The sequence below is a fragment of the Topomyia yanbarensis genome, chromosome 2 (assembly GCF_030247195.1).
Source record: "Topomyia yanbarensis strain Yona2022 chromosome 2, ASM3024719v1, whole genome shotgun sequence".
Taxonomy (NCBI): domain Eukaryota; kingdom Metazoa; phylum Arthropoda; class Insecta; order Diptera; family Culicidae; genus Topomyia; species Topomyia yanbarensis.
In genome coordinates, this window is record NC_080671.1 from 162,095,850 (window position 1) to 162,108,660 (window position 12,811).

General features: G+C 39.0%; 1 protein-coding gene across 1 annotated transcript in view; it reads left to right on the forward strand.

Annotated features, from left to right (window-relative positions):
* Positions 1–12,811, forward strand: part of LOC131681941 (uncharacterized) — a 113,824-nt gene that overhangs the window by 16,554 nt on the left and 84,459 nt on the right. The gene's annotated exons all lie outside the window — the stretch shown is intronic.

Genomic DNA, 12,811 nt, shown 5'->3' on the forward strand with positions numbered 1-12,811 from the left:
CATGTAAACGTTGAAATCCTTCTCACAACCAGTGGGTGTTGCTATGATACCTATGTAAAAATGAATAATAAAACGGGTTCTTTTGGAAAGCGCGTCAGCATTAGTTATTCTCTTTTTACTGAAACTATTAGCTAATTGCGTTATGTGCGTGGGTTTAAAACTACATGTTGGTGATTATGAGGATGGTTTCGGAATAGACGAGGTTTAATATCAAACTCGGTCCGCGCAATCATCTAAAAACGCACACGAATATGTGAATAGGCACACGGTTATGAAATCAAATTTATACACGTGAATTCACATAGGGTAATTTCGGGAGAAATGTCGCGTCAGGAGAGATGCCGCACTCTCTATACCTCGTATATGGGGTCACTTTTATACGGTAATATGATATTGCGAGTTTGTTTTTCGAAGAATTATAACTCTAGAGATGTAAAATAATCCTTTTTAATTACTCACGAAAATTTTATTAATGATTTTCGTTTCGTTTTTTAAATTGTTCGATTTTTTTGATAAATCATGATAAATCATGTATGTAAACTGGCTGTGGTCCACTAGAAGGTTGATAACTCTATTATCTTTCTCCGGACAAAACCAGCCTAGAGGCCGCGTGGCATCCGGTGGGTTGAAGTATGTCAGTTATGGAAATAACTGTCAAATTCATTCCCAAAGGTGGCCGCGTCACTTATGAGGAGGCAAAGAGCTTTAGACCGATCAGTCTGACCTCCTTCCTTCTCAAATCAGTGGAACGTTTAATCGACCACTACATTCGGGATGGTAGCTTGGGCGAGCACCCGCTGCATGCAATGCAACATGGATATCAGCGGGGGAAGTCTACTACCACCCTGTTACACAATGTTGTCTACAACATTGAAAAAGCTTTTTCACAAAAGCAATCAAGTTTAGGAGTTTTTCTCGATATTGAAGGTGCTTTTGACAACGTGTCTTTCGAATCCATTTTGGAAGCAGCACGAGATCATGGAGTACCTTCATATATCACGAACTGGATACACGCAATGCTTAGCAACCGACATCTGTGCTCATCGTTAAGACAAGTAGAGATGCGGAAACTGAGTGTCTGCGGATGTCCTCAAGGTGGTGTGCTTTCACCACTTCTATGGAACCTTGTCGCCGATAGCTTGTTGAGAAAACTAAATGAGCTTGGGTTTCCGACGTATGGTTTCGCCGATGATTATCATATAATGATCACCGGTATTGGCATTAACACACTTTTTGATTTGATGCAACAAGCCTTATGTGTTGTTGAGCGGTGGTGTCTTCATGTTGGACTATCAGTTAATCCAAATAAAACCTCAATGGTGCTTTTCACGCAACGAAGGATTACAACCGGAGCTCGTCCATTGCAGTTTTTTGACTCTGAAATTATTGTCGAAGATCCAGTTAAGTACGTTGGGGTAATTCTCGACTCAAAATTTAATAAGACAGATCACATCGATTTCAGGATCAAGAAAGCTTGCATGGCCTTTGGCCAATGTAGACGGGCTTTCGGCAAATCCTGGGGACTCAAACCCAAGTACATTCAGTGGATCTACACAACAATTGTTAGACCAATACTGCCATACGGGTGCCTTGTTTGGTGACAGCAGGGAGGAGTCATGACAATCCAATCAAAGTTAAACCATCTTCAGAGGATGGTCTTGATGGCGATGACTGGTGCGTTCTCGACAACACCTACTGCTGCTCTCGAGGCACTCTTGAACATAAAACCACTACATGTGTTTCTGAAACAAGAAGCACTTTCTTGTGCATACCGTCTAAAGGTTACTGGGCTCTGGAACAGTAACCCAATAGATCGTGTAACTAGCCACACAAGACTGTGGCCCCAAATGGTTACTTGGGATGAATATACACTTGCTCCCAGTGACCTTGCACTCACATGTAGTTTTCCTACTAAAACTTTCAATGTGAGAATTCCTCTTCGTGAGGAATGGCTGTCTGGCTGGATGGAGCGACAACTTGAAGAATACGTAGTTTGTTATACGGACGGTTCTTTGTTGGAGGGCCGAGCCGGTGCTGGTGTCTATTGTCATGAGATGAGATTAAACCAATCTCATTCGCTTGGTAGATACTGTACCGTATTCCAAGCAGAAATCTTTGCGATTCTGTGTGGCGTACAATCCGCACTTCAACAGGGAATTTGCGGTAAAAGAAACTATTTTTGCTCTGACAGTCAGGCTGCTCTGAAAGCACTTAGTTCGGCAGATTCGAGATCGAAATTAGTAATCGCATGTCGAACTCAAATCGAAGAATTTAGCATTTCAAATGCTATCTACCTTCTATGGGTACCGGTCATTCCGGTATTACTGGAAATGAATGGGCGGACGAATTGGCTAGAGCTGGCGCTGCGACTGATTTCGTTGGTCCAGAACCAGTTCTACCACTGTCAATAAGTTGGATAAAGCACAAGATTCGCTCTTGGGCTGCATTCGAACATGCCAACCATTGGCGTAGCTTGCAAACTTGCGTCCAAACAAAGGCTTTTCTGCCGGATGTGAGTCCGAAAATGTCAAGAAGTTTGTTGCATTTTTCCAAGCACAACTGCAGTATTCTGGTCAGGGCACTGACTGGACATTGCAAACTCAATTATCACATGGCTACTATTCAGCGCGCTGAGTATTATTCATGTGATCTTTTGTGAATCCGATTACGGAACATCATATCATTTGATATGCAATTGCCCTGTATTAATGCAATTGCGCATCCGGATTTTTGGTTCTCCATACATAGATGAACCTATGTACAGAGAGCTGAAATTTAAGGATATGCTTTTGTTCCTAACCCAGTGTGGTAAAGAGCTATAGTTTTTTAGCCGTATTTGAATGACAATATCTCTTCGGGGGTGTTGTCGTTCTGTTATCTCAATATCCCCTCGAGGGTGTTGATATATCCGCTCACTGTTTGAGTAGAGGTTCTAAATCCCTCCGGGGGTTGGAAGTTTTATTCCTGCTGTTGTAGCACCTGCAGATCGTTCAGCATCACTCCGGGGGTACAGAATGCTCTGTTTTAATTGTTATGTGTCGTTGTTTTCCTAACCTTACCACTTCCCCAATACTTCCCATCAGGAAAATGATGAAAAGACGATTCTTGGCAAGGCACAAATCTCCGATCAACATGGGGAACGTGCCATTTGAGCCAGACGCTACTGATTCCTGATTCCTGATGATCGGTTGAATATCTGGGACCTTTTAGAAGGCATTCTGATCATGAGCACGGTCATCCATAACTTTAGAGGAAAACGTCGTCGTGCGGCATCTCTTCCCTACAATTGGGAGAGATGCCTCATCAAAATTTCGGGTGAGATGCTGCACTCAATGGAAGAGGATGCATAGCTAAAATGTATTTTTTTCACCTCGGAATGTCATTAAATGATCATTTGCGTCAGGTATAGGTTCTTAATAAGGTATATCCACAAACTAACGGACCTAACACAGTGATATATAGGATTATGAGTCTATTTATCTATATATTTAAACGGCCGATATGTATCTAAGTATTAGTTACTTCGGTTTATTCTTTAAAGTTTCAAGCACTAATTTTAGTGAACGCATTGATTTGTAATGATGTCAATATTGAGATAAAAGCGAAAATTTGAACAAATTGATGCTTTTTCAAAATGAATCTTTCAAGAATAAACCTAATTTGTATAAATTCATTGGGAGAAACCCCTCTCGCAGGTTGATGGGATTGACGGTATTGTAAACATCATCAAGCCACAATATATTCAATAGAGTTATCTAAATATAAGGACCTTCGCTCTTTTTAGTTTTTATTTGCACTAAGTTCTACTACTAGAGGTTAATTAGTTCTCATGTTAATATTCCACCAAACATTATGACTACTGAGGATTTGATTTATATAAGAAGCCCGCTTCAAGATGTTGATTACAATACGCCTCGATAGTGGTGTGTCGGGGAGGCCTGATATGAGCCTTTTGTCTGTTCTATACCTTTCCTCTATTCACCAGCTCATAACCAACAATCAACCAGTAACAAATAGATAATTGAGAAAGGATGTGCTATGTGTGGTGATTGGCTATTCAAGTATTAGTAGTGTTTGAAGAACTAATGTATATCTCATGTGATGATCATAACTTCAGCTGTATCTTGTACCTATCTAATCTATTACGTCTCTCATATATTGTCTTTTATTTCTTCTTTTCGAGTCCTATACTGCCATTCTACACCCGCCTTCAGCTGGGTCAACAAAGATGGTGATAGTGAACGTCTTAACACTCACACATTCTCAAACGCGGTCTCAGCGGGAACCTACAAAAGTGCACGCGATTACGACTCGGTCATGTCCGAAAGTCTATCCTTGATCCTAGAAGCCTAGGTCCATGCCTTCAGCTGGACCATTTAAGAAAATACGCCCATACCTATTAGACAACACGTCTCATGGCGACATGACCGGGAACCCTATCGATATAAACGATCCCACTCTCTGCCAGAATTCAAACCGCGCACTGAAAATTTAATATCAGACTCACGGTTCGCGCAACCATTCAAGAACACACGTTACAAAATCACGTCAGCGCACAAACGTTAGAGCCCCTCGCGATTTTCCAAGCAGCCTACGAACTCGCAAACATGATTACACCCCGGTGATAAGGTGAAAATCTCAGCACTCATAAACTTACCAACACGATCTCAAGCGTCAACCTACAAACTCCCGCGCTCGCGCCATCATGAATCGGGATCGTCCGGAAGTATCTATCCTCGGTACAAACAATCTAGGTCCTTGTTAATTATTAAAAAAAATAATAAAATTGAAAAATAACTACCATATCCACTAGACAAAACGTTCCATGGCGACATGACCGGAAACTCTAGTGATATGGGGTAACTCTCTCCCTGTCAGAATGTGATCCGTACACCGAAAACTAAAGATCAGAATGACGGTCCGCGAATATATGAATGGCCGCAAGGTTTCAAAATCGAATTTATACACGCGAAGTCACATACACGCGAGCACACGCGACAAACACGTCAACATACGAACGCTTAAGCCCTTCGCGATCATCTACGCACACCTATGCCCGCGATCGCGTAAACTTGATAACACTGCGGCAATTGTGTGAACGTTTTAGTACTTACGAAGTTACAAACGCGATCTCAAACGCCAACCCGCAAATGCGCGATCATGAATCGGTCACGTCCGGAAATCTTTAACCTTCATTCTAGCAATTTAGGTCTATACATTCAGTTGGACCAATAAAAAAAAAAATAAAGCTCATATCCACTAGACCACGCGTTCTACGACGACATGATTGGGAACTCTAATGATATGGAAGAACCCACTTCCTTCTGGAATCTGAACCGTACACAAAAAATTAAGTATCAGATTCACGGTCCGCGCGCGATTATTCTAGAACACACGCGAATATGCGAAAGGCACACGGTTATGAAATAGAATTTATGCACGCGAAGTTACACGTTAGCACACGCGACATACAAACGCACACGCGATCGAGCACATTAACGTACAAATGTTCGAGCCCTTCGCGATGATACACGCGATTCCCTACGCCCGCACATGCCTGAACCGTACAATGAATATCACATTCAGAATCACGGCCCGCTACAATTGGCCTATTGCAGTGTTTTATTGGGCGACATTGCCTGTCTCGTCTGCAAATTGTAGTATGTGATTCTGACGGGGAGCCCTTCCGAGAACCTAGCTCTACAGCTCCAGTAGGACAACTCTCGAAAAAAAAAAAAAAAAAAAAATTCATTGGGAGAAACAGCCAAACAGTGCTTTTAAGGAACTGCTACTAACACATAGATGTGTATCGCTCGTACAAACATATAGATAAATAGTGCCCTCAATTAAGTTACTCCAACTTAACCGTTACACAAGGTTGTGAAGGAAAAATATTTTTTTAAATATTGAATAAAAAAATGTTTCTAGAAATGGTAGTACCCCCTTAAGAAAAGTGAAGGTGCTAGCCGATTTATAGGTGTAATCAAACTTCAAGAAACTCAGCTGAAGACACTTAATTACAAAAACATCAATGAGAGCCAAAAATACTTTTACTCAAAATGTTCATGGAAATTGGATGATTTTTTTTGTCATGACAAAAACCATTTCACAGTATTTTTGAAACTTGTCGCAATTGATAAAAATGATTTCATCAATTATTGAATGGTTTACTTTGATTCAGGATCGATTTTTAAAAATGTGCGGCATCTCTCCCCAATTTACCCTACATGCAAAGTCACATACACGCGACAAACACGTTAACATACAAATGCTTGAGCCCTTCACGATCATCCATTCAACCTACACCCACAATCTCGCAAACATGATAACATCCCGGTGATAAGGATCTCAAGCGTGAACCTGCAAACTCCCGTGTACGCGCTATCATGAATCGGTCATTTCCGGAAATCTTTATCCTCGGTACCAACACACAGTGTTTTAAAATGTTTTTGTGTCAAATTAATAGTCTAAGCCGTTAACTTTAAGATTATAGTTTGTTCAGAGAAGTTCCTGCGTTTATGATTGCGCATCTACAGGAATATATTTTTCAATGATTAATTCACCTATAAGTATTATACAATTTTTTTTCTTGAACTAATTAAGCTAGAAACTTTGTCATTTTGTGTCTTCGACAGTTGTAGAAAGTATTACCGCAAAAGAAATTGCTGAAGACACTATGTATCTAACTTTAATGGTTTTTGAATTATGAAACATGTTATATAGAAGACCCCTTAAAATTAGTTTTTTTCATCATAACTTTTTTTGGTCATTCTCCTACGTTCTTGGTATCCACAAAGGTGTTTGCGGTGTCGAATCACATATTTTTGCGGAACAAAGTAGCTTCATATCTGTTGTATTTAAAGGGATATTCCAAATTTTCCGTTCCTTTAGGGTAACTTCCTTACACCTAGAAAAAATCGTGTAAATTTACGTCTCCCAACCTTGACATATACGAGAATCAAACATGACTTACTTTTACGTTTCATTTCAATTTTACTTGACGTTGAATTTCGCAAATTATGTAATTTACACCATATATGGCGTTTGTTCTAAATGGCAGTGCGTGTAATTGTATGTCATTGCGCACGTAAAGTCAATGTTTCATGTAAAATTAAACGGAGCGCGGATATATTTCGTCATTTCGTGAATTACGGTTTACTAAATTGTGTCATGCTTGCAATTACGTCAACGATAAAATTCATATTTTTTGGTGTGCTCCTTAAATAACCCGGAGCAAACAACATCATAAGATGTTGAAAGTAGTACTAGCTTTTTACTCTCATATAGTGGCTGACTTGTTTGTTGACTCGATTCTCCTCGAGTGTTATGTTCAAACAAAATACCATCGCGGGGGTATAAAATGAAACATTAGAGGTTACTGCAACAAGTAGCTCCATTTTTTCATAGTAAATTACATAGAACATATTCATCGATAACATGCAATGTATATGGATTTATTTTAAAAAAATATCGAAGTATAGATCTAAAAATCAAATGCAAAAAGCATCTTATGATGTTTTTTGCTCCTTTATGGGTTATTTGAGGTGAAAGTTACCCATAAAACATCGCGAAATTTGAAATATCTTTTCAAATACAACAGATATGAAGTTACTTTGTTCCGCAAAAATATGGGAATCGATACCGCAAATAACTTCGTGGAAGATTCTAACAACGTGGAAGATTAACTAAATAAGTTATCATGAAGAAACTAATTTTAAGGGGCCTTATTACATTACATATTACATGTTCCATAACTCAAAAAATTAAATAAATGGTGTCCTCAGCAATTTATTTTGTAATAATATTTTCTACAACTATGTCCTAATTAGTTCAGGAAATAGTTTTTGTATACCACTTATAGGTGCATTAATAAGCAAACGATATATGTCTGTAAATGTGCAATCATAGAGGCAACTTCGAACAAATTATACTCCAAAAGTTAACGGTTTAGATGCTATTAATTTTGAGCACGAAAACAACATTTTAAAACACTGTGCAGCAGTTTAGTTCCATGCCTTCAATTCGACCAATTAAAAAAGAAGCTCTCATATCTACTGGAAAACACATTCCATTGTGAGTGACATGACCGGGAACTCTAGTGATAGGGGATAACTCAGTCCATGTCAGAATGTAAACCTTACATCAAAAGCTAAATATCAGAATGATAGTCCGTGTGACCATGAACGCAAGCGAATGTGTGAATGACTATACCGTTACAAAATCGAATTTTTACACGTAAAGTCACATACACGCAAGCACACGTGACGAACACATTAACATACGAACGACGCTTAAGCCCTTCGCGATCACCCACGCACGCTTTCGCCCGCGATCGCGCAAACTTGATAACTTCCCGGTAAAATGCACTCCAAAAGATAATGAAATTTAAACGACATGTAAATCAATACGAATGTAAACATACAAAGCTGGAATGAAAAATTTGATTGAAAATTAAGTTGAATTCGATGCACTCAATGGGATCATCAAAAATCGTGTGATTTTACACTTCCATTCGTGTGATACTAAGGTAGACGAGCCCTTATTCATGTTATTAGTCAGGATGTCACACTATTTCGTTGATAACTCGACTTTGAGTGACCGAATTACGCTCAAACAGGTTTCATCATCTTTGCTTCGTTTCTAAGAAGCAGTACAGTTAAAATATTTGCCTGGGAAATGCAAAATACTCGCGTTTGAACGAAGCGTCAAGTTGACTACAACGTACCCTTATTCATCCTACCATTTGAGCTAATGCGTTGAATAGAAATAACAGATAATAGAGGTGCTAAGATGAATTAGGGAGCAGTAACCCTACATGTCATGTATTTTACAGCAATATTAGATTAAAAATACATTAAATGCTGTGATTTTCAATCAACGTGTAAAATTATAATAAAATTCGTTAAAGTAAGCACGACAAGCTATGTATATTTGTGGTGAAACTTAATTTTACATTTATATTCATGCTCCAAATATGTGCATGAAAATGAATTTAAAATAACAAAATATTTTTTTATGTGTGGTAAATGTTTTAGTACTTACAAAATTACAAACGCGGTCTCAAACGCGAACCCACAAACGTCCTTGTTCGCGCGATCATGAACCGGTCACTTCCGGAATCTTTTACCGTCCATCCTTGCGTCCATACATTCATTTGAACCAATCACAAAAAGCTCATATCCACTAGACAACACATGACATGGCTACATGACCGGGAGCTCTAGTGATATGGAAGAACTCACTTTCTTGGAGCATGTGAACCGTACACCAAAAATTAAGTATCCGATTCATTCATGTTTAGTTAAATACCTAATCCAGCCCCAATGAATCCTAATTGAAATAGCTGGTTAACAATTTCTTAGAAAAAAAAAACTGGAAAATCAGCATTTTTTTATTTTAATTATAGAGGTTCTAACCTTAAGGTCATTCGCCTCTTTTCGGGTTAGAGAAATCTCTTTTGGAAAAATCTCTAACCCTATGTGCGTGGTTGGGAATCGAACTCAGATGGGCTGCGTACGAGGCAATCGATTTACTAACTACGCTGTACTCGTCCCCGAGCAGCAAATTTAATTTAATTTGGAAAAACTGGAAATTTGCATTCAAACCAGGCAAAATTTTTAAACGATATACGATTATTTCTTGCATGTTACCGTTAGCGGAACTTTTGATTAACTAAGACACACTTGATTAGGAATTTGAACAGAAAATTTGACATCTTTTGTTCTAGGCAAGCTAAAATTGCGACTTCAAGAAGCATCGCTCCTAAGACCCAATGAAATCAAAAGGCTCTTTTTTGTCGTTGAGTCAGTGAGAGAATCGAAAGCCCGAAAACGCTCGATCATTTGTATTTAAATTTACAAGTTAATTGAAACTAGAGAAATGTAATTTGCTGAGCCTCTGAAACCCCTTGCCTTTTTGAGGGTTAATAGAAGAAAAGTTGTAAAATTTTCTGTTCATATTCCTAATCAAATGTATTTTGGCAAATCAAAAAGTTCGGTATCGGGCTGCCCGAATTGCGAAATGTTAAAAAAATTACAACTTTCAGCGACGTGGCATCACCGCAACCTGCCATAATCGATTAGACTCGTTAAATCTGTATAGGTCGTACAAACTTGATGAAGTACCACTTTTGAATGTTGTATTACCAGAATTATACGAACTATTTTAAAACATTGTAGTTTTCAGATTCTTATGCGTAATAATGTATCAGACTTCATGATGCACACTTTACACTATCCGGCACCACAAGTGCATCAAATTATCCAAAGTCTAATGTGCATCATATCGTACGGGACATTGTGTCGCTCAAGGAAAACGCTACAAGAGTCGAAAACGAATATGCATAGGCCAAATAACATTTTGAGGCACATTCATCATAATCTGTACTTTTTGACGTTCCACCTTTCGAACGTCATTAACTGGGAATCATAATTCGGTTTCCGAAACAACTTCGCCAAAAAATTTCCCAATATGATTCAACCTTTTGCTGACACTGCAGAAAACCCCTACAATATTTTCAACCTCCAACTACCGAGTGAATGATTCATCCGCCGGAAACTGGATCTTCCTTGAGATGAGCCCATCTTTATTTGCTACAATAGGTCCATATTCATAAGTGGTTGAAAATTTGTGTGCACACCGTATCCCTTCCCCGCCAACCAGGACACGGCAATAAGAGATTGTATACAATAAATGCTTCTCGATAGGGAGTTTCTGCGTAGACCAACCGAAATACGTGGCCCTTCTGTTTACAACCAAATACGAAAATATTCAAGGCTGCCGAAAAGACTGCTAGAGTGGCAGGTTTGATCTGTGTGTACATATACAAATGGTCCTTCAGCATGGTGAGAATCAGCAGAACAGTCTTGTCTACTACCCGCAAGAAAGCGGAAGAAGGGCTAGCGACCAGCACAGATTTTCGAAGCGTCTGGTCGGTCTCGTGAATCATCCTGAGATTTATGGCAATTTTCGACAGTAGAGATATAGTTTTTGTCCGCTACTATTTGTAGTTATGTGTGGTCATGGTATTTTACGCAGTGTTTTATACAGTCGCTAGGTATCATCTTTTCATGGAAAGGGTTTTCAAGTATGATAGAGTAACGCTTTAGTTGACCTATATGAAATGGATTTCGCATGTAATGTAAAATTGATATCATCCGCACGGATGACTACCGAATGTAATCTTGTATACTGCAGAAAAATTCACAGTATGAGCAACCATAGCACATTACTGTACACGAAAAGCCGGAGGAAAATATCAATTTTGGGAATTCACGGTTTTGACGCTTGTTACTGCTTTTTCTACTTCCGTTTACCCCATTACCCGGCGTATAAAACGTCTGCAGAACTTCGTCAGTGTCAGTAGCACAATTCGACGTCAACTTGTATTATATCAACTTTCTCCGTGATCAACAGAGCATTTCCTGTGTTCCCGAACTTAAAACAAGCAGTTTACTCCTTCGGACGATGGTAAATTCTAGCATTGGACCCCCCCCATCCATCGGATTTTGGGTTCCAATTCACCACAAGAAATGAAATCCCCAATCTAATCGCATTTTTGTTGGTTCTGTTTCACGATGAGTTTATTTATTTACTAATTACTTTCCTCCCGGCGTTTCTAAGAAACCTTCGCGACCACAAAGGAAGCAAGGAAAGGAACGCCACCACCGGCGTCGTCTGTGCCGTGGTTTGTTTATATACATATACGATTTTCCGAAATTTATCGACCCAGTCGGTGTCGAGCAAAACTGAGGCTTGAGAATACGTTTTTTTCTCTCATAGGTATTGTACGGTCGCTTTTGTTAGATTCACTTTGATAACATATTTCACGGTGATAGCGAGAAAGGCGGTTTCACGTTTGGTGGTATGAACATTGTAAAGTGAGGGGTTGTTTGGTAAACAATGATTCGCGGCATGTTATTTAGTTGTAGTGACGTTACGTGTTAGAGCGAAATGATGTTGTTATTGAGGGCCGACAATAAAGAATAAGACTTTCGCATGTTTTATTTGTACGTGTACTTTTTTTCTTTCTAAACATTTTATGGAAAACAATACAAATAAATATTTTTGATGCACTGATAGTAGGTTCACTACATCAAGAATTCAAATAAATATTTTTTTGGAAACCATCATATTTATTTTATGCGCTGATATGTACTACATTTAAAAACACTCACAATCTATCGATAGCGGGGTAACAAAACTGGTGTTCCGAACCATGGTCGAATATAAGACAATGGATCATGTTACTCAGTTTTATATCACTACTCTACAGTTTTTGTCTCTTGACCGCCACCAAACGCACATTTTTTTGTTAGGGGAAACTTTACCACTGCGACCACTATTCACCACAATGTCCTGTAAATAAATCTGTGATGATACGTAAATCTTTTCGTTTTAGGTCCATTAGTTTTTAGGCTCTCGTTGTATTTGGATGTGTGAATTTCTTAGCTTGTCGAACGCCTACTACGTTATGTCAGTCGTTTAGTAGTTGGTGTCTTACCCAGCCGAAAGTTCTTGTTTGATGGCACAGGTAGATATACCTAGAAATGGTTCTGGCCCCAAAAACATGTTTGATGAACCATGCCTGGCTAATTCGTCGGCCACTTCGATTCCTTGGTGACTAGGTACCCAAGCAGCCGTACTTGTTCGTAAGCCACTTCTCATTAGTTAAATATTAATTTATTCAGAAGAATGAGCAGTACAAGAAAATATTTGGTTATTGGGTAAATGGTAATATCCCTCTTTCATGGTTTTACACCGTTAAAACTGAACCAAACTAACCGACATATAAGCCAGAAAAATTGCTTCC